Here is a 27591-nt window from a genome sequence, read left to right on the forward strand (position 1 = left end):
CCCCCTCTAGTTACAAAAGCAAAACTGCTAGGCAGATACAAACAAATATGTATAGGTGGTAGGAAGTGATGGGGAGAGAAAAGTGGCTTAGACCACCAGCTTTCAAGTTATTATACAAAACCTCAGGGCTACTTAAAGTCGTTTCTGGAAGGGAGAGCTTTAAGGAAATTGACAAGACCTTCAATTTTCTTCATGTTGTTCCCTAAAATTCTGCCTGGAACAACCCTGTGGTGAGGGGAAGCTGTTTTCTATATTCCTTTCACAATTGACCTTCTTTAGATTTACAAAAGAAACACGTAACTTTCATCTGCCCAAATCTTAACATGATACATTGCCCTGATGTGTAAAAAATTGTAAGAATGCCAAATGATATGATAATTGAAAATATTGATTTTTGTCTTGGGAAAATAAATGATCTAATGACTAAGTAATGAATCACTTTGCAAGTCATAGGTTTCTAATCCTTCATTTTCAGCAAAATTTAAGGGAAACCTAATGAAGTTATCAACTGATAGATTATAAAAGTAATTTTTAAAACATAATTTCATGGCGATTTTCAGTCATACACAAAGGTTGTGAGACCTTTATAATGAATTCTCACACACATATCATACAGTTTCAAAATTTATCAACATTCAAAAAAAATTATCAACATTCTGCCACTCTTAAAAAAGTAGTATTTGATGCTTTGTCACTGTATGAATTTTGGCATATTTTTTGAGGGAATTCAAAGAATTGTTATGGCTACTGAAAAACAAAACCACCTTCTACTCCTATGTATGTGTGCAAGTAAGTAAGTAACAGGGTTTCTTGGAGCTTACATCTATAGAACATGAAAAATAGAAATATAATTGATATTAAACTCAGTATCATTCCAGGATTATAATAGTGTATGGATGCACAAATTAATTAAAAACAGAGGGCCCAACTATCTAAAGATTAATTTACAATAAAAGTTTACATTTGAGTTAATAATTGTCAAAATAAATAATATGTTTGATTTTTTAAAATTTTATAAAAAGTTTTATTGAAGTATAATTGGCACACAATAAATGACACAAACATATAATTTGATAAGTTTTGACATGAATACACACATGAAAACATGACCTGATTAAGATAACGAACATATCCATTACCCCTAAAAGTTTCCTTATAAACTTTTTCAAATCCTCCCATCCTTTTTCCCCATCTTCAGGCCACCAATAACCTACTTAATAAACTAAGGGTTCCTTTACATCTTTTAGAACTTTATGTAAATGCAATAATAAAGTATGTACTCTTTTTTTTGGTCCGGCCTCTTTGTTTAGATTCATCCATGTTGTAATGTAGATCAAGCATTAATTTATTCATATGGCAGAGCAGTATTCCACTGTGTGGATATATCACAGTTTGTCTATTCACCTGTTGAAAGACACTTGAACTTTTTCCAGTGCCTATTACATATGCAGCCATAAACATTCAAGCACAAGTTGTTGAATGGACGGATGTTTTTATTACTCTTGAGTAAAAGCCTAGGACTGGAATGCCTATGTCATATAGTAGATATGCGTTTACATTTCAAAGAAATTGGCAACCTGTTTTTTATCTGATGTTGATGAGAGCTCCAGTCTCTTGAACACCTTAGTTGGTGTGTCTAATCTTTTTAGCTTTGGCCATTCTAATAGATGTGTAATGTTATCTCATTGCAGCTTTAATTTGCATTTACCTAATGGATGATGGTGTTGAGCATCTTTTCATGTGTTCACTTGCCATTTGTATATCTTGGGTGAAATGGTTGGATCATTTTCCCATTTTTTCTGGGTTTTCTTACTGTTAATTTTTGAGAGTTCTTTGTTCTGGATATCAGTATTTATGTACATTGTCAAATCTGTGCTCTTCAACAATTTATCTAGTTATAGTTGCACATCTTTTCATTTGTAATGTATCTTTTGAGGAACACAAGTTTTTAATTTGCAGAATGTCCAATTAAATTTAATGGATTGTGCTTTTATTGTTCTAGGAAATCTTTGCCTAACCTCAAGTTGCAAAGATTTTCTCCTATGCATTTTCCAGAAATTTTCAGTTTTAGATTTCACATTTAGGTCTATGACCCATTTTGTGTCAATTTCTCTATATGGTGCAAGATACAGATCCAAGGTTTTTTTGTTTTTTTAATTTGGATATACAATTTTCCCGGCATCATTTTTTTGGTCATTTTATTGTATTTATTTATTTATTTTTAAATACAATTTATTGTCAAGTTAGCTAACATACAGTGTATACAGTGTGCTCTTGGTTTTGGGGGTAGATTTCCGTGATTCATCCTTTATATACAACACCCAATGCTCATCCTAACAAGTGTCCTCCTCAATGCCCATCACCCATTTTCCCCTCTCCCACCCTCATCAATCCTCAGTTTGTTCTCTGTATTCACGATTCTCCTATGCGTTTGCCTCCCTCTCTGTTTGAAACTGTTTTTCTCCTTCCCTTCCCCCGTTATGTTGTTTTAATGAACCATTTATTTTTAATTGTTATAGTAACCTCATAAACATGTATATATCCTTTTGATCATAAGAAATTGAACTTTTAAAAATATTGTATTTAGGGGCGCCTGGGGTGCCCAGTCACTTAAGCATCTGACTCTTGATTTCAGCTCAGGTCAGGATCTCATGGTTCATGAGACTGAGCCTCATGTTGGGCTCTGTGCTGATAGCGTGGAGCCTGCTTGGGATTCTCTCTCTCCCTCTCTCTCTCAAAAATAAGTAAATAAACTTAAAAAATAATGTATTTATACTGTTTTTCATTGCAGAGAAATTTTATTAGGGTAACTAATAAAAAATTTTTCAGTTACAAAATAAATTACATTAAGATAAAAGTATGTGAGGAAAATGGAAGGAAATACTAGTTCAAGAGTAAAAAGAACAATACAATGTTTCTGTAAAGATTGTATATGTATTTTTTAATGGAAAATGATATCAAATGGCTATATAGTGTTTTCTTCCATAGGATACATGTAAGAGAGGATTTTTCAGTGATGTAATAGTTTAATTTTAAAACATAAACATTTAAAAGATGCCAGAAATTATATTCTTTGCAACTTGTGAAAATTCCAGATATCAATTTAAAATTTTGTGAAAGTATACGTAGTTTTATAAAATTCTTGTAAACTTTTTGAAGACCCCTGGATGATACCCATTGTCGGGCTATTAACTCGGTCATCTAAAATTCTGTTTTCATATAAGGAGAGAAGACAGATTATGTGTTGAGGAAAATAGTGATCTCTTAGTTTGTAAATAACATGAGTCTTCTGGATAGTATATATGGTATATGGATAGTATCCGTGTTTGACTCCTGAGAGATCTGTTGCTCTCACTAAGGTGCATTTATTAGACCAATTGCAGTAAGAAAGAAGACTAACCTGATATCCCTATCAGAAGGGAGAAGTGAGGGGAAGATTAGATTGGGGGTCTGAGCTACGTGGTTTAGGGTGAGTCATTCATAGTGGGACAATGACTGGCATTGGGCAGAGTTGAAGACCTAATAAATAGAGATTGGTGTAAATGGCAATGGGAGGGGCCTTAAATTTTATTTGACAAGTGAAATTTGCCAAGGACAAATTGGTTTTCAGGGGTTTGTTGAATCGAAGAATCATGGTAACTATTATTTTATAGCTTTGTCTTCCTGGGAAAGCATTTCCTGGAACAAAGAGCTAAAAGGATGTAACCAGCACAGGTTAACCTAACACAAGTCTTGCAGTTCTCAGTTCTGTTGGTTAAGCTATGTAGGTACAAGAAGTTTCATTTCTCAGCAGAATATCTATCTATCTATCTATCTATCTATCTATCTATCTATCTATCTATCTATCTATCTATCTATCTGTAAGTCAGACATAGGCACCTGGATGATTTTTAGAAAAACACAACAGTATGCTTGTGTAAGAGCAGTAGGTTTTGAATTTACTAAGAATTAAAAAGATGGAGATGTTACGTGCTAAAAGAACATTGTGTTTGGTGTAATATGGATTACAAAAATATACAACAGAGAATACTTTCAAAAAAGCATGCACTTTAAATGCTGACATACTTAGTCTAGATTCTCATTGCTCTTGGCTTTCAATAAAAAAGAAAAGGCAAGGACTGAGTTGAAGCACTGAAAGATGGGTTGGATTTGGAGGCAAAGGGGGGGGCAGAGGGCATGGGAGGGGCACACTTTTAGGAGGTTGAGGTATAGGGTTGGGCCTGGCTGAAGCCTCCCCATCTGGGTTGTCAGAGCAGCTTCTTGACAGAGAATGAATGGTTCCAGCTGTTTGCTCACTACTTCATGGTTAGGGAGGGAAAACCAGGAGTCATTTTGGCTTGGCAAAGCCAGACAGGTCATGTTTCAGTTCTCAATTTAGTACATATGGTGCCTTAAGTTTAAATTGCATCTCTCCATTTACAGGTGATTTTAACTTAAAATTCTGCTTCCCATAGAATTTTTCCACCCGTGTGAAGTCCCCTACTTTACTTGTGGGGAGATCTCATTTAAAAGCTTGAACAGGGGCGCCTGGGTGGCGCAGTCGGTTAAGCGTCCGACTTCAGCCAGGTCACGATCTTGCCGTCCGCGAGTTCGAGCCCCGCGTCAGGCTCTGGGCTGATGGCTCAGAGCCTAGAGCCTGTTTCCGATTCTGTGTCTCCCTCTCTCTCTGCCCCTCCCCCGTTCATGCTCTGTCTCTCTCTGTCGCAAAAATAAATAAACGTTGAAAAAAAAAATTTATAAAAAAAAAAATTAAAAAAAAATAAAAAAATAAAAGCTTGAACAGCTTTCCTCAAATAGTAGAATAGTCACTAATGGTCAGCTTCTCCTTAGGACTCTAAATTGGGAATGGATAGCTAAGAGGAATGGAAAACTGTTTCAGGGATTCTGTACCTCCCATTCTTCTTCCTCCAGGAGGGTGGTCCTTTGGCCAGCAGCAGGGGCATCACCTGGGAACTTGTTAGAAAGGCAAATTCTCAAGCCCTATCCCAGACCCAGTGAACCAAAAGCTGGGAGTGAGACCTAAGAAACCTGTGTTTTAACAAACCTTTCAGGTGATTCTAAAGCGTGAAAAGTTTGAGAACCTCTGCACCAGGCTATTCTTCCAGTGAATCAAGAAATTTCCCTGCCTCTCTGTCCCCTTTCAGTCAATTTGGATTCTAAGGACTGAAAACAAGGACTTCTTTGTAAACTAGAGTGATGAGCCTGGGGAGTTAACCTTCGTTGAATAGTTAAACTTTAACTATTTAACTAACTGGTTAAACTTTTTGCATTTGGCTGAACCTTGAAAAACTCTGGAAGCTCTTTCAAGTGGTTTCCCTCATTCCTGATTGTTTCTTGTATTCACTTAAAATAGCACTTAGTGCTTCCTGGATGCAAATTAACTTCAGGTACCCTTATTTACAGAGTACTCTTCTAAGGACCCATACATCATATACTTTTTTCTTTTAACTGGAGGTTTCCTGACACTGACAATACTCCTTGCAAGGCTCTTCCATGAATTCCATCTAGGCTGTTTTATGAATTCATCAAGAAGAGAATACTAGGGCCACACGTAATTGTGCTATCTTTTTTCATTGATTCCTTCAGAGAATATTCTTGATTACCTACTACCATATGCATAGTATTGAGGAAGATGCAAAAGACAGATAAGCAAATCTCTGTATTTGCAGGACTTACAACCTTGACTCTAGACTGAAAATAGTACGTAATAAGCTTTGTGTGGTGCATACTGTGAACAACAACGTTCCAAGTGTTAACTTATCTGTCAATCCCCTTGAGGTGGGTACTATTTTCATCTGTACTTTAGGGATGATGGAGAATGTGGGAGGTTAAGTAATGAGAAAGTTGAGACATCTGAAGAATCAGGATTTGAGCCCAAATAGTTTGGTTCCCAGCACTTGCTTTTAGTATGCCGTCGTAGCTGTTGGAGGTTTGACAACATAAACACTGGTGAATCCATAGAGAGATAAAGATAAATTGTGGGAGTAAATACTTGTTGTTAGGTAGGATTGCTAAATTTAACAAATAAAAATATAGGATGTTCAGTTAAACTTGTGTTATTTTTCATTGCCTATGTATATGTATATTGAGACAGAGAAAAATATTACTCGGGACAACTAATACTGGAAAGTTATTGTTCATTTGAAATAAATTACACATATCTGAATTCTATACTTCTTTCTTTAATTATAGCACCCTGATTTAACTCTCCTTAACAGTTTCTCGTTTTACAGAATTTGATTATAAAACTCCTTGCCGTTAACGTTCCATTTACATTGTAACATTAACTGTTATACTGTGTAAATAAAAATTATTTGGTCTTTTGGCCCATTCAACATTCTTTACTGAGAAAACACACTCAACGTTAGCATTATGATCTGATATTCTTAACATATACTGGCATAAAGTTACCAATTATGACAATTACTCATCAAACTTGATTTGTTGAAGTACATAATACTGTATTTCATGACATACTTGCTTTTCTATTCTTGATTATGTTTCACCTCTCACTGGCTTTTTATTTTTTTCTTTTTATTTATATTCAAGTTAGTTAACATACAATGTAGTCTTGACTTCAGGAGTACAATCCAGTGATTCATCTCTCACATAAGACACCCATTACTCATCCCAAAAAGTACCCTCCTTAATGCCTGTCACCCATTTAACCATTTCCCACAATCCCCCACCAGCAACCTTCAGTTTGTTCTCTCTATTTAAGAGTCTTTTATGGTTTGCGTCCCTCTCTGTTTTTATCTTATTTTTCTTTCCCTTCCTCTATGTTCATCTGTTGAGTTTCTCAAATTCCACATATGAGTGAAATCACATGATACCTGTCTTTCTCTGACTTGTTTCTCTTAGCATAATACTTTCCATTTCCATCCACAATGTTGCAAATGGCAAGATTTCATTCTTTTTCATTGCTGAGTGGTATTCCATTGTATATATACCACATCTTCTTTATCCATTTATCAGTCAGTGGACATTTGAATTCTTTCCATTATTTGCCTCTTATTGATAGTCCTGCTATAAACATTGGGGTGCATGTGCCCCTTTGAATCAGCATTCCTGTATCCTTTGAATAAATGCCTAGTAGTGAAAATTCTGGGTCATATGGTAGTTCTATTTTTAATTTTTTGAGGAACCTCCATACTGTTTTCCAGAGTGGCTACACCAGTTTTCATTCCCACCAAAGAGCAAAAGCGTTCCTCTTTCTCTGCATCCTCACCAACATCTGTTGTTCCCTGAATTGTTAATTTTAGCCATTCTGACAGGTGTGAGGTGGTATCTCATTATGGTTTTGATTTGTATTTCCCTGATGATGAGTGATGGTGAGCATCTTTCCATGTGTCAGTTGGCCATCTGGATGTCTTCTTTGGAAAAGTGTTTGTTCATGTCTTCTGCCCATTTCTTCACTGAATTATTTGTTTTTGGGGTGTTGAGTTTGGTAAGTTCTTTATAGATTTTGCATACTAACCCTATATGTAATATGTCATATGTAAATATCTTCTCTCATTCCATCAGTTGCCTTTTAGTTTTGTTGATTGTTCCCTTTGCTGTGCAGAAGCTTTTTATCTTGATGAGGTCTCATGAGTTCATTTTTACTTTTATTTCCCTTGCCTCTAGAGACATGTCAAATACGAAGTTTCTGTGACCTATGTCAAAGAGGTTACTGCCTGTTTTCTAGGATTTTAATGGTTTCCTGCATCACATTGAGATCTTTCATCCATTTTGAATTTATTTTAGTGTATAGTGGAAGAAAGTGGTCCAGTTTCATTCTTCTGCATATTGCTATACTGTTCTCCCAGTGCTATGTGCTAAAGAGACTGTCTTTTTTTCCATTGGATATTCTTTCCTGCTTTGTTGAAGATTAGTTGGTCATATATTTGTGGGTCCATTTCTGGGTTCTGTATTCCATTGATCTACATGTTTGTTTTTGTGCCAATACCATACTGTCTTGATGATTATAGCTTTGTAATACAGATTGAAGTCCAGGATTGTGATACCTCCAACTTTGGCTTTCTTTTTCAACATGACTTTGGCTATTCAGGGTCTTTTGTGATTCCATACAAAGTTTAGGATTGTTTTTACTAGCTCTATGAAGAATGCTGGTGTTATTTTGGTAGGGATTGCACTGAATGTGTAGATTGATTTGGGTAGTATTAACATTTTAACAATATTTATTCTTTCAATCCATGAGCACAGAATGTTTTTCCATTTCTTTGTGTCGTCTTCAGTTTCTTTCATAAGCTTTCTATAGTTTTCAGCATACAGATCTTTTACCTCTTTGCTATGTTTATTCCTAGGTATTTTATGGTTTTGGGTGCACTTGTAAATAGGATTGATTCCTTGATATCTCTTTCTGTTGCTTCATTATTGATGTATAGAAATGCAACCAATTACTGTACATTGATTTTATATCCTCCAACTTTGCTGAATTCATGGTTCAGCTCTAGCAGTTTTTTGGTAGAGTCTTTCAGGCTTTCCATATAGAGTATCATGTTGTCTGTGAAGAATTAAAGTTTTACTTCTTCTTTGCCAATTTAGATATCTTTTATTTCTTTTTGTTGTCTGATTGCAGAAGCTAGGACTTCTAACACTATGTTAAACAATAGTGGTGAGAATGGACATCCCTATCATGTTCCTGACCTTAGGGGGAAAGCTCTCAGCTTTTCCCCATTGAGGATAATATTATCTGTGGGTCTTCCTTATTTGGCTTTTATGTTCTTTCTATCCCTACATTCTTGAGGGTTTTTATCAATAAAGGATGGTGGATTTTGTCAAATGCCTTTTCTGCATCTATTGAGAGGATCATGTGGTTCTTATCCTTTCTTTTATTAATGTGATGTATCATGCTGATTGATTTGTTTATATTGAAGCACCCCTGCAGTCCAGGAATAAATCCCACTTGATTGTGGTTAATAATTCGTTTAATGTATCATTGAATCTGGTTGGCTAGTTTGTTGAGAATTTTTGCATTCAGTTTCATTGGGGATATTGACCTATAATTCTCTTTTATAGCAGGGTCTTTGTCTGGTTTTCGAATCAAGGTAATGTGGCTTCAGAGAATGAGTTTGCAAGCTTTCCTTCCATTTGTACTGTTTGGAATAGTTTGAGAAGAATAGGTATCAAGTCTTCTTTAAATGCTTGGTAGAATTCCTCTGGGAAGTCATCTGGCCTAAGACTCTTGTTTGTTGGGAGGTTTTTCATAACTGATTCAATTTCTTTGCTGGTTATGGGCCTGTTCAAATTTTCTATTTCTTCCTGTTTCAATTATGTTAGTGTTTGAGTTTCTAGGAATTGGTCCATTTCTTCCAGATTTCCTGGTTTGTTGGCATATAATTTTTCATAGTATTCTCTTATAATTGTTTGTATTTCTGTGGTGTTGGTTGTGATGTCTCATCTTTCATTTGTGATTTTATCTATTTGGGTCCTCTGTCTTTTGTTTTTGAGAAGTCTGGCTAGGGGGTTAAAAACTTTGTTTAATCTTTCAAAAAACCAGCTCTGTTTCATTGATCTGTTCTACTCTTTTATTTTTATTTTTCTTGTATTCAATATTTGTTTCTGCTCTAATTATTACTTCCTTTCTTCTGCTGAATTTGTGCTTTATTTCCTGCTCCTTTTATATCTCTTTTAGGTATAAGGTTAGGTTTTATATTTAGGACCTTTCCTGCTGTTTGAGATAGGCCTGAATTGCAATGTATTTTCCTCTTAGGACTGCCTTTGCTGCATCTCAAAGGGTTTGGACTGTTGTGTTTTCATTTTTATTTGCTTCCATATATTTTTTTAATTGCTTCATTTTCCTGGTTAACCCATGTATTCGTTAATAAGATATTCTTTAGCCTCCATTATTTGAGGGCTTTCCAAATTTTTTCTTGTGGTTGATTTCAAGTTTCATAATGTGATCTGAAAACATGCATGGCATGATCTCAATATTTTTGTACATGTTGAGGGATGTTTTGTGACCCAGTATGTGATTTATTTTGGAGACTGTCCCACGTGGATTTGAGAAGAGTGTGTATCCACTGCTTTAGGATGAAATGTTCTGAACTTACCTGTTAAGTCCACCTGGTCCAGTGTGTCATTCAGAGCCATTGTTTCCTTGTTGATTTTCTGCCTAGATGATCTGTCCATTCCTGTAAGCAGAGAATTAAAGTCTCCTACAATTACAGTATTATTATCAGTAAGTTTGCTTATGTTTGTGATTGAGTTATATATTTGGGTGTTTCCACTTTGGAGGCATAAATGTTTATAATTATTAGTTCTTGATGGATAGACTCCTTAATTATGATATAATGCCCTTTGTCTCTTGTTACAGTCTTTAGTTCAAAATCTAGTTTGTCTGATATAAGTATGGCTACTTAGGCTTTCTTTTGACATCCATTAGCATGATAGACAGTTCTCCATCCCCTTCACTTTCAATCTACAGGTGTCCTCAGGTCTAAAATGAGTCTCTTATAGGCAGCATATAGATGGATCATGTTTTTTTTAAATATATATTCTGATACCTTATGTCTTTTGATTGGGGCATTTAGTCCATTTACATTCAAAGTGATTATTGAAAGATATGAATTTAGTGCCATTCTGTAGATTTCATGTTTGTGGTGATGTTCTTTGGTCCTTTGTGGTTTTTGCTATAGCTCTATTTGGCTTTGGGTCTGAGACCAGTGTCATATGCCAAGGAACTAGGGAAGAGTCATACCTAGCTTTGTGTTGAGGAAAAGACATATAGACCTTAGTCTTGACTATGAACCTAGATGTAGCCATGAATCAGCATTAGCCCCTTTTGGACCTAGTCAAGACCAAATTCAGTCAGACTGTAGATTCTAAAAGAGCCTGTAACTTGGCTCCAGCCCAACCAAGCCACACTCCATAGTCTTGCTGGAACAGGGACCCTGAAGGACACACTCCCATCTATATCTCTAGAGATCCTGAGAGGGCCCTATATGCAGCTCCAACTCCCTCACAGCCACAGTCTTCTAGCAGTCCTGAGGATCCAGGGTCTCAGCGGAAACATTCTCATCTGCAACCCCAGAGATTTTTGAAAGGGCCCTGTATTGGACTCCAGTGCCTCTCAACCACAGGGACCCAGCAGGAGGTACTCCTGGCTGCACCCATGAATATCCTGAAGTGTCCTGTACTTGGCTTCAACCATACTACAGCTGTAATCTACCAACCGACCTGCCAGCCCTGGGACCTAGTAGGAAACATTCCTGTGTTCTTGGAGATCCTGAAGGTGCCTTGTATTTGGTTCCAGCCCCTCTCAAACACAGTCCACGGTTCCCTGATGGCCCAGGTCATGAGTGGGAGACACCCTATCTGCATAACTGGAGGTCCTGAAAGGGACTATAGTTGGTTCCAGGCTTTCCCAGCTACAGTCCATAAGAAGATTTTCTGGCACAGGAACCACACAGGAGACACTCACACCTGTGCCTCAGGAGATCTTAAAAGGGCTCTTTACTTAGCTCTAGACCCTCCAGTAATGGTCAGGGACCAGTCTATCCCACCTGAGGACAAGGTGCGAGGCAGGCCCAGATGTGTGTCCACAAACAGGTTTGTGGACCTCAATCTTGAAGATTGACTGGGAACCTGAAACTGATTTGGAGCTTGATTCTGGCCTCTCTCGGCCATGGTCCAGGATCAGTCCTGCCCACCCAAGGATCCATCTGGCTGCTACGCAACTTGGTTACTAGGCAACTGCCCTTCCAGTGATCTGTCAGGAGCCACACCTGCCATGTACCTGATAATAGGCTGCCTGAAGATTCAACTGTGGATCCTGAGATGGACCCTTGTCCCAGTACCACCCCATTAAGCAAGCTGCTGGAGTCAGTCTGTCCACCCAGAGACCAGACAGGGTCCATGACCACCTAAGCCCCTAGTAACAAAGCTGCTAACTACAGACTCTACTGCAGACCCAGTAACAGCCTCATAACCAGATCCAACCCAACATAACTGCAATGCCAGAGGTAATCCCATAACCCTGGGAACAAACAGGAAAAAAGTCTTTATCTACTGAAACTAGTCTGTAAAGATTGGGAGAGGAGTTTTCTCTCAAATGCACAGACACCAGCATAAGGCTATATGAATCATGAAGAATCAGACAAATATGACACCACCAAAGGAAATTAAGAAAGCATGGGTAACCAACTTCAAAGAAATGGAGATTTACTATATGCCTGACAAAGAATTCAAAATAATCATCTTAAAGAAACTAAATGAAATACAAGAGAATAGAGGTAGACAACTAAACAAAATAAAAAAATCAATTCATGATCAAAATGAATTTAATAAAGAAATAGAAACCATAAAAATGAATCAAACAGAAATCCTAGAGCTGGTGAATACAATGATAGAACTGAAAAATTCAGTAGTGAGCTTCAATAACAGACTTGATCATGAAGAGAAAGAATCAGTGAACTCAAAACAACAGTTGAAATTTTCCAGTTAGAGGACAAAAAGAAAAGAGAATGAAAAAAAATGAAGAAAGCTTGTGTGAATTATGAGTTATCAAGTGAATAAACTTTCCCATAATGAGATATCAGAAGGAGAATAGAGAGAGAGAAAGGAAAAGAAAGATTATTTAAAGATATAATAGCTGAAAACTTCCCAAATCTTGGTAGAGATAAGGACATCCAGGTACAGGAAACTCAAAGGACTTTAGATCAACCCAAAGAAGATTACTCTGAGGCATTTTATAATAAAAAAAAATTAAAAGTCAAAGACAAGGAGAGATTTTTGAAAGTAGCAAGAGAAAAATTAGTCACCATATACAAAGGAAGTCCCCCACCCCCAAGGCTAACAGATCACTCTGCTGAAAACTTGCAGGACAGTAGGGAATGGGATGAGATATTCATCCTGCTAAAGGACAAAAAGCTGCCACCAAAATTTCTATGCCCAGCAAAACTGTCCTTCAGAAAAAAAGGGACAAATAAAGATATTCCCAGGTAAACAAAAGCTAAAGGAATTCATCACCATAATACCTGCCTTACCAAAAAAAAAAAAAAAAAAAAAAAAAAAAATTGCTAAGGGTTGTTCTTCAAGTTGAAATAAAGGAACACTAGGAAGCAACATGAAAATATGCAAAAGTATAAATCTCATTGGTAAATAAAAATATATAGCCAAATTCAGAATACCCTAATACCATAATGGTGGTATGTAAGTCACTTTTATCTCTAGTATAAAAGTTAAACAAATAAAATAAAATAACTATAGCTAAAATAATTTGTAAAGGATGCACAATAAAATGATGTAAAGTATGACATAATAGCATAAAATGTGTAGAGAGAAGTAAAAGTGTCAAGTTTTTATATGTGATTGAAGGTAAGCTGTTATCAGCTTAAAAGAGACTTATATCTACAAGATGTTTTATGGAAACGCATGGTAACCACAAAGAAAAAACCTATGATAGTTACACAAAAGATGAGGAGAAAGCAATTAAAGCACATTGCTTTAAAAATAGACCTCAAAGGAAAATAGAGGAGAGAAAGAAGCAAAAGAACTAAAAATAAAATAAAATGAAACAAAAAAGCAGAAAACAATGAACTAAATGGCAGTATTGAGTCCTTACCAATCAATAATTGTTTTAAATGCAAGTGGACTAAGTTTTCTAAATTTTTTTTTCAACGTTTTTATTCATTTTTGGGACAGAGAGAGACAGAGCATGAACAGGGGAGGGGCAGACAGAGAGGGAGACACAGAATCGGAAACAGGCTCCAGGCTCTGAGCCATCAGCCCAGAGCCCGACGCGGGGCTCGAACTCACGGACCGCGAGATCGTGACCTGGCTGAAGTCGGACGCTTAACCAACTGCGCCACCCAGGCGCCCCTAAGTTTTCTAATCAAAGTCACAAAATGATTGAATGGATAGTAAAACAAGATCTGGTGATGTACTGAACACAGGACTCAATTTAGCCTTAAGGACACACATGGATTGAAAGTATAGGGATGAAAAAGATATTCCATGTTAATGGTAACCAAAAGAGAGCAGAAGTGGCCATACTTACATTAAAGTAGACTTTAAGTCCTTATCTGTCACAAGAGACAGACACTATACAGGGATAAAGGGGTCGATTCATTAAGAAGCTATAATGATTGTAAATATATATGCACCCAATATTAAAACACATATTTAAAACAAATATAAATAGAACTGAAAGGAGAAATAGGCAGCAGTATAATAATAGGGTACTTCAGTATTCCACTTTCAACATTGGATAGATCAACCAGAGAGAAAATTAATAAGGAAACAATGGAGCTGAATAACACTATAGACCAAATGAACCTAATAGACGTATACAGAACATTCCATTTAACAGTATCAGAATAGCACTCTTCTCAAGCACACATTGATCATTCTCTAGGATGTGTCATATGTAGGGACACAATGCAAGCCTAAGCAAATTTAAGAAGATTGAAATCATATCTAGTATCTCTTCTGGCCACAATGATATGAAACCAGCTATTACTAGCAGGAGGAAAATGGAAAAAATGACAAATCTGTGGAAATTAAACATACTCCTGGACATACCAATGGGTGAAACACAGAAGAAATAAAAAAATATTTTGAGACAAAAATGAAAATAACAGGCAAAAAATTAATAGGATACGACAAAAGTAGTTCTAAGAGAGAAGTTTTAGTGATAAACACCTACATTAAGAAAAAAAGATCTCAAATAAATAACATAACTTTACATCCCATGGAACTGGAAAAAGACTAAGCCCAAGTTAGCAAGAGAAGGGAAATAATAAAAATTACAGAAGAAATAGAGACTAGAAAGACAATAGAAAAAACAAACAGTTGGTTTTTGAAAAGGTAAATTAATAGCTAGACTAACCAAAAACAAAAGAAAAAGAACTCAAAATTGTAAATGAAAGATGAGATATTATAACAGACTTCACAGAAATACATAGTATCATCAGAGATTATTATGGGCCTATATATGCCAATAAGTTGAATAACCTAGAAGAAATGGATAAATTCCTATAAATATACACCTTAGCAAGACTAATTCATGAAGTAGAAATTCCAAACAGACTGCTTACGACTAAACCTCCTACCAAAGAAAAGCCCAGAACCACATGGTTTCACTGGTGAATTCTAATAAACATTTAAGGCCAATCCTTCTCAAACCCTTCCAAGATATTTAAGAGAAGGGACTACTCTCAAGCATATTTTGTGAGGCAGATTACCCTGATACCAAAGTTAGATAAGGACACTCAAAAAAAAAAAAAAAAAAAAAAAAAAAAAAAAAAAAAAAAGAACTACAGCCAAATGTTTCAGATAAATATAGATATAAAACTTCCCAACAACATACAAACACACTTCAGCAGCAACACATTAAAAGGATCATTCACCAAGATCAAGTGAAATTTATCCCTTGGAAACAAGGATATTTCAACATATTCAAATCAATAAACATGATACACTACATTAATTGAGTGTGTGTGTGTGTGTGTGTGTGTGTGTGTGTATTCATATTCCTCTATGTTCTTTTCCTGTCAATCTCTTTGATGCAGGTAAGCACAGCAATCCTGGAATCTGTGTGTTAAATATGAGCACAAAAGTAGATAAAAGGATCCCAGGTCCCTAAATCAATGCTTGGAGAAGAATAACATTTCATTTTGGAAATTCTCATAAGTGAATTTCTTCCATACTAGGCCAAAAGATATTTTAAGACTTATTTGTGTTAGTAGCTAATGTAAACTAATATGAATTCTAAAAAACAAAAAATAAAGGAAATGTCATTTTTATCTTTCAGAAGAAAACCACACACAAAACATTTACCAAAAAAAAACCCCTACCAAGTTAGAAATAAGTCATGAACCTGTGTTAATCTGATAGAAATAAGTCAACATATTCTGTTTCTTAGTTTTCTGTCACTTCCCTTTGCTGTGGTTCTGATTAAGGCATTGTCTGCAATTTGATAGAGATAGAACTTCCTGTTCAGCTTCATGTAAATGTGGAGATATTTCTTATCCTAATCTTGGTAATACCACTTGAAAAGCAAGTATATTTCTTCCTAAAACATTTAAAAAATACTGTGAGGAGGGGCGCCTGGGTGGCGCAGTCGGTTAAGTGTCCGACTTCAGCCAGGTCATGATCTCGCGGTCCGGGAGTTCGAGCCCCGCGTCGGGCTCTGGGCTGATGGCTCAGAGCCTGGAGCCTGTTTCCGATTCTGTGTCTCCCTCTCTCTCTGCCCCTCCCCCGTTCATGCTCTGTCTCTCTCTGTCCCAAAAATAAAAAAAAAATAAAAAAAATTAAAAAAAACGCTGAAAAAAAAAAATACTGTGAGGAGATACTTCAACATATTCCTCTGTCACATGGTCACATCACTAGGGGATATTTGTCTTCAATATACGTTAGCCTTTGCCTTTTTTTTAAATGAAGGCAAATGTGGCTTTCAAAGGTTTTCTTTTAAGAACTTTTCATTCTTCAATAAAGCTTTTCTTTTTTTTGAGAACCAAGAGACTACACAGGTAGAGCCCAAAGAATGGGGAAAATGAAAATCAAGATATTTACTTTTAAAGCCATGCAAGGCCTAACAGGCACTATATCCTTGAGAAGCTCTGAGTACAAAGAGTATTGATTTATGAAAATAGTGTTTTATCTTATTTCAGTGTCTCTGACTAGAGTATTTTAACCTTCTAAGATAGCATTTATCTCAGTCAATATTTCCCTTGACTATGGTGGTTTCCTAGGAGATAAGCAGCATCCATAGAATCATATTACTTACATATTTCTTGGACAAATATGAGAGCATTTAGTCTTTCAAATTATATTGTAAATGTAAGGTGATTCTGGGAAACTAATTATCATAATAATCAGCAACACAGGTTATAATAAGCTGAAAGGGAAAAAATTATTTCTGAAATATGACTGGCTTGTCTGTCATGAGATAAAATGATTGTTAGGAACATAGAGATGTGGTTTTGCCAAAAAGTGTGATATATGATCCAGATAATTTGCTATTTTTGACACTCACACACTGGCTCACAGAATTACATAAAACATAAAAGTTAAACTCATCAGTTTATCTGTCCCATCTTCTATTGTCAGAGCCTAATGCAAACCTGGGTTATTGCAACAACCTCTAATTGATTCCCTTCCACATTTTTCTGATCTAATTCATTCTTTACCGAAGTGAAAATTCTCTTCTCAGTGTAAAGTCACTCAATGTACACAGTCAATTTCGGCAACCTCAACACGATTTTTAAGACCTAACATCATGAGGTCTTGCTCACCACTTTCACACTTATTTATCAGTTGTTAGGTAGAGAATCTCAAATTCTTGGGGTATAAACATAAAAATACTTTGGCTGACTGCTGGCTTGCTTATTTACTTATTTGAAATCTCTTTATACGTGATAATTGTTCTTTTTTGTAGAAGTAATTTTAATGAATGAATAATACAAATAGAGCTACAAAACTTAAAGGCTTGTAATGGTGTGTAAGAAAAATGACCCTATCACCCAATTACCTACCTTGGAGGAAATAATTGTGATTTGTATATCCTTCAAAAGATATTTCAATCATACAAGAATTTTTTTTTCTTTGCCAAGAGATATACCGTTCTTCAACATGTGCTGGTAGTGTGCAGCCTCATTGGGATTCTCTCTCTATCCTTCTCTCTGCACCTCCTTTGCTCCCTCACTCTCTCCCTCCCCCCTCTCTCTCTCTCTCAAAATAAATAAATAAACACTTAAAAAATTAACAATGTGGCAATGGGTATCTTCCTTCATGTATTCTGTCTCTAAACTGCAATTATATCTTTAGGATACTTCTGAGAAGTGAAATTGCTGAATGAAAGAGAAGGTACCTGTAAAATTTTTGACAGATAGATACGCATTTATTTGATTTTTTTTTTCTGCTCACGATTCAGTGCTGTTCTTCAATAGGTCACTTTATACCTTTATCACTTTTGCAAAATTCTAAATCATAATGCCTTTGAACATTGCCTCTTTCCCTATTCTCTTTATCCTCTATTTTTGGGAATTTGGTTCATGTTACGTTTTTCTACCATGTCCCATTTACTTCTTAGGTTCTATTCTCATCTCACCATGCTTGGGTTTGGATATGTGCCAGTGAACTAAGCCTCTCTTCTGCTCTGTCAAATCTGCTTTCAAATTAGTTTGTTGACTGTTTCAAGTCTGGAATGTACCATCGATTTTTATTAAATATTTCCATTCTCTGAAGAAATTTTCCATCCTGTTATCAATTTTCTTGAACATATTCACAGTTATTTTCGAGTCCACATTACAGTGCTTCAGTATCCTGATTACCTTTGGGTCTATTCTGTTGTCCATATTTTTTTTTTTCCTTTAGATTTTGCTCCTTTATTTCTGCCTTCCAGCATGCATGGTAATTTATTGAATGTAAAGAATGTTGATTGAATCTAAAGCATCATCAAAGTAAGTTGAGGCTTTGCATGGTGTTATATTCTTCAGAGTTTACTTTTGTTTCTGACAGGCATTTAGTTAGGGCAGACTACCCTGCTGAGTTGATGTAAAGCTACAGTTAAGTGTCGAGAGGAGTTTTCCTTTTCACATTTGCCCTTTCTCTGGGAAACAGCCCTTCTGCAGTCTCGAAGTCTGAGGTGCATTACCAGGGCTCCTCCTTCTTGGTGGGTTCCAATATCTCATTTTTCGATTTCCCAGTGCTGCCAGACTGCCAACGCCCTGTTCAGCTTTCCACTGTCTTTTTCTGGTTTTTCAACCTCCGGACCCCATGAATTTATAGGAACTATGCTTCAGGAGATCAAACTCACCTTAACATTCTTCATTCTCTTTGGAACCTTGGCCCCCTCAAACTTGGCAGCTGTGGTTGCCCTAAATACAGATTTTAAAATCAGCACCATATGACTGCTGAAAGTTCTGTTCTGTCCCCCAGCTGCCAAACTGTTGCCTTCTGCTGAGCTCAGTCTCTCAGTTTCATGCAAGTTGTGGTTTGCAAGAGCGCTGTGAGAAAAATGGTTGAGTATGAGGCTCTTCTGTAGGTGTTTCTGTTTTCTCTGGGGGCTCCGTTCTTTCTGGGATCTTAGCCTCCTGAAAAAAAATAGATTTTAGAATATATATACAATGTAGGCTATATATAGTAGCATAATAGAATATATATACAATGACTAATATATATTAATCATATAACATTATTATATAATAATTTGTATACATATATAAATAGAAGTTGTATACAATGCAGAATATATATAGTGTATAAAAGAATATATATACTGATGACTAATATACATTAATCACAAATATATAACATATCAATATATAGTAATTTACATGTATATATATATATATATTTATGTGTTTAAAAATTCAAAAGGCTAAGATCTTTTCTAGCTCTTCTCAGAAGGTGGTCTAATACAAAGTCATCCTTCATGAGTGTAATGTCAGTGAAAATCAAAATTTAACTCCTAACATGTGTCTTCAACTAGGAATTATATTAACCTTTTGTGGATATTTTAGAATTCCAGGAACATATTTTCAGTGTTGCTTACCTCTGATTGCAGTATCGTGTCAAATTTCATGCCCGTATTTTAAGAGGACTGGTAAAAAGAAAAGAGAGAAAAAATTCAAAGACATTGTATAGCTGGGAAATCAGTCCAAATAGGAAATATTTTCAAAGCATGTGAAGACACTTAGAGATCATGCGGATAATTTTAAAGATTATAAAGAATAAAACTGTTAACATTATGCTCCAAGTAAAAGACATATGTAATAGAGTTTTAACAGAATTTTTTTTATATATGTGGGAAAATAGATGTGTGGGATCACTTTGAAAGAAGAAAGCTGTTGGTATCAGCATATTAACAAAAAAAAAAAAGATTTATTTTTCTTTCTGTAAACTGAACTTAAAATAAGTTCTAGAAGTCTATATATATATTCCTACCTCTGTTTCGGTTAATATCAGACAACTTATTTCAGTGAATAAAATTTTATTTCTGTAAAACTAAAGGGGATTTTTATCTATTTTCCAAGATTTCAGAATTTTCTTGACCAGATGAAAATATCTATTGCAGCATTCATTTGAGAAATATTTGAGTGTTCAGTGTGTGCCAGGCACTGACCGTTAAGGTGCTTGGCATATGGTACTAAGCGTAACTAGGAAGTAAAACACGGTGTTGCAGATTGAAACAGAGATCAGTGCACTGGAAATGCGTGCTCTCAGGATCAAGCCTGTGGGGAAGCGAGGCAACAGGAATGGGCCCACGGATAATTCAGACTGTGAAGTAGATACAGCAAAGCCTCAGCCTACCCTGTGGAGAGCTCTGAAGCTCCAGTTACCCTTCAGAGTGTCCCGTGTTGGGCAAGGGGACTCAGACTGTTGTATGGACACTCTGACCGATTACTGAATGCAAGGTGCATCACTCTGGTCCAGGCAGCTCTCGGGAGCAAATGCAATTTCTGGAGAGGCTCTCAGCAGGCCACACTCCCAGCAGCCGGGAGAAAAACGTTTCAGTCCTGGTGGAGGGACCCGGGCTGTGCTGCTCCTTGTCTACTACATACGGTTTGTTAGATGGTGATCCATACTATGAGAAAGGAAAAGGTGAAGTGGGGTAAAAAGGACCAGGAGTGCTGGGGAGGGTGTGGGCTGCCGTTGGTCAGGATGAGACTTCTGTGAAATGGAGGGGGGCGGGATTTGAGCAGATAGTGAAGGTGAGAAGAGTTGGCCAGGAGGATGTCCAGGGCAGAGAGGGCAGCTGGTGCAAGGCTCTTAATTGTACCCATGCTGGTGTAGGCAAAGCACGGTAAGGAGGTAAGTGTGGTGGAGCAGGGTGAGTGAGGAGCAGAAGGTTGGAGGGTGAGGTCAGGGAGGAGATGATGGACTGTTTCTGTGGGTGTTTGTAAGCCTTTGAAGACTCTGGTATTTACTCTGAGCGCAGTGGGAAGCTGCTGCGGGGTTGAGCAGAGAACTAAGATGCTCTGATCTATGTTTTTAAAAGGTTAACTCTGGCTCCTGTACTGAGAATAGACTATACAGAATCAGAGGTAGAAGCAACCTAGAAATTATATTTGGATATCAATGGTATAAAAAAACTAACTTGTGAAGTGGTACATTGGGGAAGGCTACTCTCTCGACTTGAGGCATAATAACAATGAACACGGAGAAAGCCCTTAATACAAGCAAAGCGCACTCTTTTACACAATGGTCTTTGATGTGTTCACTCTTATTATAGCAGTTTTGCAGATAAGGAAATGACAGCACAGGGGGTAATAAAACTTTTCTAAAATCACACAGCTAGTAGGTTAAGGAGCCAGAAATAGGGTTGAGATGGGACCTCTTTTTTCATAAGGAACAGAGGGTTCCCTTGTGGTTTAACATGGACATTCTTGAATTGTGTTAACTCTGTGCAACAACTATCTCACTCATGCTCATTTAGGTCCGCAGCCCATCAGAGTTTCTGTTTTGTACTATTTTTATTATATTTATTAAGTATTTTATTCTTTTGATGCTGTTATAAAGGGATTTGCCTTCTTAATTTCATTTTTTGATTATCCTTTGTGACTGTATAGAAATGAAATGGATTTTTTAATCTATATGTTGATGTTTGTATCATTTAATGTTGCTGAACTTGCTTACCTGATTTTTAGCGAATTCTTTATGAATTTCCATCTATAACATGTTGTCATTTATAAATAAATATAGATTTATATCTTCCTTTCAAGTATGGATGCCTTTTATTTCATTTTCTTCACTAACTGCATTGGCTAGAATTTTTGGAACAATACTGAAGATGGTGGCAACATGGGACATCCTTGTCTTGTTCCTGATCTTAAAGGAAAACTGTTCAGTCTCACCATTAAGCATGATGTTAGCAGTGGGGATTTTTATAGATGCCTTTCATCAAGTTTAAGAAGATCCCTTCTATTCCTTCTAGTTGAGTGTTTTTATCATGAAAGAACGTTGAATTTTGACAAATGCATTTCTGCATCTATTGAGTTGATTATGTGGTTTGTGTCCTTTATTCTATTGATGTGAGCTATTACAATAATTGATTTTCGTATGCTAACCAAACCTCGCATTCTTGGGATAAATCCCACTTGATCATGGTGTGCAGTCCTTTTATATATTACTGAATTCAGCTTTCTAGTACTTAAAGGATTTTTCTTCATCTATATTCATAACATATACTGGCCTGTAGTTTTCATATGAATGTCTTCCTCTAGTTATAGTATCAGGATAACACTGGCTCATAGAATAAGTTGGGAAGTGATCCCTCCTTTTTTTCCCCTACTTTATCGACATATAATTGACATATAACATTGTGTAAGTGTATGTTATATAAGTAGTGATTTTACATATGTATATATTGCAAAGTAATTACCATAATGTTAGCTAACGCACCCATGACCTCACATAGTTACACATTTTGTGTGTGTGTGTGGTAAGAACTTTTAAAATTTACTTTCTTAGCAACTTTCAAATATACAATACAGTATTGTTAACTAGTCACCTACATTCCCAGAAATTTTTCATCTTAAAACTGGTATTTGTACCCTTTGAACTATCTCCACTGAATTCCCCCACCCTCCATTCCTTTCCTCACCACAAATCACTCATCTGTTTCTATAAGTTTGATTTTTGATATTCTATATATAAGTGAGATGACACAGTATTTGTCTTTCTCTGTCCAACTTAAGTCACTTAACATAATGCTGTCAAAGTTCATTGGAAGGAAAGCAAATGGAAGGCTTTCCTTCTTTCTCATATGCCACATCTTTTTTTTTATTTTTTTTAACGTTTTATTTATTTTTGAGACAGGGAGAGACAGAGCATGAACAGGGGAGGGGCAGAGAGAGAGAGGGAGACACAGAATGTGAAACGGGCTCCAGGCTCTGAGCTGTCAGCACAGAGCCCGACGCGGGGCTCGAACTCACGGACCGCGAGATCATGACCTGAGCCAAAGTCAGCGGCTTAACCGACTGAGCCACCCAGGCGCCCCACCCACATCTTCTTTATCCATCCACCGACACTCAGATTGTTTCCATTTCTTCATGCTTATGACTAATGCTGCAATGAACATAGGAGTGCAGATATATCTTCAAGATAGTAATTTCATTTCTTTTGGATTCATACCCAGAAGTGAGATTGTTGGAACAGATGGTATTTCTATTTTTAATTTTTTAAGGAACCTCTGTACTGTTTTCCATAGTAGCTACACCAATCTACATTCCTACCTATGGTGCACTAAAGTTCCCTTTTCTTCACTTCCTCACCAATGCTTGTTATCTCTTGTCTTTTTGATGATAATCATTCTAGTAGGTGTGAGGTGACAGCCCATTGTAGTTTTGATATGCATTTTCCTGATTATTAGTGATGTTGAGCACCTTTCTATGTACTTGTTGGCCATTTGTATGTATTCTTTGGGAAAATGGCTTCTTTGGTCCTTTGGCCACTTTTAAACTGGATTGCTTGGTATTGAATTGCATGAGTTCCTTATGTATTTTGGATATTAACACTTATATATGCACATGTTCTTTCATGCCATAGGTTGCCTTTTCATTTTGTTGATAGTTTCCTTTTCTCTACAGAAGCTTTTAAGTTTTCTGGTAGTCCCACTTTATCATTATATAATGATCTTCTCTGTCTCTTGTTACCATTGGCTTAGAATCTATTTTGTCTGATGCAAGTATAGATAACCCTTTTCTCTTTTGGTTTGCACTTGCATAGAATATCATCTTCCATCTCTTTACTTTGAGCCTATGTGTGTCCTTAAACCTGAAGTGAGTCTCTCCTAGAAAGCCTACAGGTAGGTCTCAATTCCTCCTCCTCCTCCTCCTGAGAAAGAGAGAGCACAAGTTGAGGGAAGAGAGAGAGGGCAGAGGGAGAGAGAGAGAGTCTTAAGCAGACTCCATGCTCAGTGTGCAGCCCCATGGGGGCTTGATTCCACCACCGTTGGACCATGACCTGAGGTGAAATCAAGAGTTGGACACTCAACTGACTGAGCTATCCAAGTGCCTTTTCTCTTCTCTTCACTTCTCTTCTCTTCTGTTCTCTTCTCTTCTCTTCTCTTCTCTTCTCTTCTCTTCTCTTCTCTTCTCATCCATCTAACTCCATTGTATTTATTGATTGGAAAATTCAATCTATTTACATTTAGAGTAAATATTAATAGGTAAGAACTTACTAATACTGCTTTAGTGTTTTCTGGCTATGTTATGGTTCCCTATTCCTTTCTTCTTCTCTTGCTGCCTTACTTTGTGAATTGATGATTTTACATAGTGGTGTGCTTTGATTCCATGCTCTTTATCTTTTATGAATCTACTGTAGGTTTTGCTCTGTGGTTAGCATGAGACTTACATAAAACTGTATATATGTATACACACGTGTATACATACTACACACATATATATGTGCATGTGTATATGTGTGTGTGTGTATATATATATACACTTATATATGTATATATGTCTATATATAAGTGTGTTTTATTGTAACAATTTAACTTCACTTTTATGTTTTAATTTACGTTTAAAAAATTTTTTTAATGTTTATTTTTGAGAGACAGAGTGTGAGCAGGGGAGGGGCAGAGAGAGAGGGAGGCATAGAATCTGAAGCAGGCTCCAGGCCCTGAACTGTCAGCACAGAGTCTGACAAGGGGCTCGAACCCATGAACTGTGAGATCATGACCTGAACTGAAGTCGGATGCTTAACTGACTGAGCCACCCAGGCACCCCTATGTATTTTTATATTATGTATTTATTAACAAATTATTGTAGCTGTAGGAATTTTTAATACTTCTGTCCCTTAACATTTATGTTAGGGTTAAGTGGTAACACATCACCATATTGCAGTATTAGAATATTCTGAATCCTATATATTTGCCTTTACCAGTCCGCTGTATATTTTTGTATGTTTCCATGTTACTAATTATCATTCTTTCACTTCAACTGGAAGAGCTCCTCTTTGCATTTCTCATAATGCAGGTCTAGTGGTGCTGAACTCCCTTAGCTTTTCTCTGTTAGGGAAGGTTTTCATATCACCTTATTTCTGAAGGACAACTTTGCTGCGTAAAATATTCTTGGTTGGCACTTTCTTTCAGTCCTTGGAGTATATCATCTATCCTCTCCTACCCTGGAAAGTCTCTGCTGAGTAGTCTGATGATAGCCATATAGGGGCTCACTTTTATGAGAGAAATTTTCTTTCTCTTGCTTCTTTCTTCCTTCCTTCCTTTCTTCTTTCCTTTCTTTCTTTTCTTTCCTTCTTTCTTGTTTTTTATTTTATTTTTATTTTTTGAGAGAGATAGAGAGACAGACTGTGAGCAGGGGAGGCAGAGAGAGAGGGAGACACAGAACCTGAAGCAGGCTCCAAGCTCTGAGCTGCCAGCACAGAGCCACATGCAGGGCTCCAACTCACAAGCTGTGAGATCATGACCTGAGCTGAAGACCAACTGAGCCACCCAGGCACCCCTCTCCTACTGCTTTTAAAATTATTTTACTTTGATGTTGGATTTATTAGTGTTTTGTAGAAGATCATTTGGGGTTGAAATTTTAGCTTATTAGCTTCATGAACTTGGGTGAACATATCTCTCCACAGGTTTGGGAATTTCTCAGCCCCTATTTCTTTAATAACCTTTCTACCCCTTTCTCTCTCTCTTCTCCTTCTGAGACTCCAATGACCTATTCATTATTTATGTCACTGATGTCCCATAAATTCTGTAGCCTTTCTATATTCCTTTTCATTCTTTTGTTTTGTTTTGCTCCTCTGATTGGATAATTTCAGGCCGTCTATCCTCTAGCTGTTTCTTCCTCTGCTTCACTCAGTCTGCTGTTGAAACTCACTATTGAATTCTTCAGTTCTATCCCTGTATTCTTCATCTCCAAAATGTCTGTTTGGTTCTTTTCTATGTTTCTTAATCTTTGTTGAAGTTCCCATTTTGTTCTTATATTGCTTTCCTTGTATTATTAAGATGTTCATCTGTGTTCTTTTATAGCTCTCTGAGCATTTTTACAATGATTATTATATCTGTCAGGCAATTCCAGGATCTTCACTTCTCTGGGGCAAGTCACTGGAGGTTTGCTGTATTCCTTTGGTGGGATCATGTTTCCCTGATTCTTTGTGATCCCTGTAGCCTTGCACAGACGTCTGCACATTTGAAGACGCGAGCATCTCTTTCTGACTTTATGGACTGACTTCAGTAAGTGAAGACTTTCACCTGTGGGTGGGGGCAGACTCAAGAGTGTTGTGACCTCAGGTCTGGTGGTCCAGGGCATCGAGTGCTGGGGTTTGTGGTGGCACCAGGTCCGGAGGGGGTGAGTGTGATGTCTATTCAGCTCAGGCTGCTGGGTAGCACAGCATTGACAACTATGTGGTCCTTAGTGGGGACTTTAGAGGGTCCTCCGTTGTTGCAAGGATTGTTGGGATCCTCAGCAGTGCCTCCAGGTCGGTGGGTAGGGAACAGGGCAGGCAGCAGTCAGTGGTGTAGGGCACCCACATGGCTACAGGGGCTGGCTGCCCCCGTGTAGTGGCAAGGGCCAAATGCATATATACACATAGTGGTAGGGGCCAGGACAAGCAACAATGGCCAGGTCAACTCGGACTCACTAGCGGCTGCAAGGCCCTAGCTGTCAGCACGATTTCCCTTGGCTGCAGAGTCTCTCTCTAGGTGTGCACACTGCAGTGGAGTCCAGTGACAGCGGTCAGGCCAGGGACATGCAGGTGCATCGCTAGAGTCTACCTGCAGGTACTTGTGGTGATGTGGGTCAGTAACAGAAAACAGGGCCTAGTCTGAGCCCCCGAGGAACTGCGGGTGCCTTGCACAGTCTCCCCTTGGGCCTACAGACTGCGGTGGAGGTTGGCGATAGGCATCAGGCCAGCGGCATGCAAGTGCACAGCTTCAGGGTTAGGCCTAATGCACATAGAGGATGGAGGGGGTCAGCCAGGGGTCTAGGCTGTATCTTGCACTCAGAGCCACAGAGGCCTAGGCTGGCTGCTGGTGCAGTTTCCAGGCTTTAGTAGGGTCAAGAGTGGGAGGGAACAGGGAGGGACTCAGGTGCTAACATCAGGGAACATAAATATTTGTGGGACCAAAGCTGGTGACATCTGCAGGGGGGTTTCGGCAGCTATGCTGGTTTTTGTTTCTTCAGTGGCGAAATCTGCTGGGTTTGTTGCAGAGCAGGTGAACCAGGATTACTCCCACTCCTGGCTGCTCTTGGCAGCCCCTGCTTTTCTCCCTTGTTCCTAACCATCTCTAGACATCTCCGCTTTGCCAGTCGGGGTGGGACAAAACTGAAGTAGGACCTTGGTGTGGTGCCCAACGGCTGGGTAAGCTGGTCAGTCGTCCTGTTCTTCCTTTGCTGCTGAGGGGAACTTTTTCTAGCTGGGAAGTTTCCTCTCGATGCTGAACAGTGCTGGCTTAGGGCATGGGATGATGCAGGCAAAATGAAGCTGGCTTTCTTCTCTTCTAGTGCAGTTATTCTTAGATTTTTTTGTCCCACTGTTTTGTTGAAATTTCATAAGTGGACTCCAGAGCTCTCCCAGTTGTGTTTTTGTTCATCGATAGCTATCTAATTGTTGATCTTTGCAAGGGATGTCAGCCGAGATCATCTATGTCATTATTTTTTTAATATGCCTATTATCAGAATCTAT

At 37.5% G+C, this 27591-nt stretch overlaps 1 long non-coding RNA gene across 1 annotated transcript in view; it reads left to right on the plus strand.

The window, feature by feature from the left end:
• Window positions 1-27591, plus strand: part of LOC147584842 (uncharacterized) — a 272050-nt gene that overhangs the window by 25830 nt on the left and 218629 nt on the right. The gene's annotated exons all lie outside the window — the stretch shown is intronic.

Source organism: Puma concolor, chromosome A1 (assembly GCF_028749965.1).
Source record: "Puma concolor isolate L17-30 chromosome A1, mPumCon1.1.hap2, whole genome shotgun sequence".
Lineage (NCBI taxonomy): Eukaryota > Metazoa > Chordata > Mammalia > Carnivora > Felidae > Puma > Puma concolor.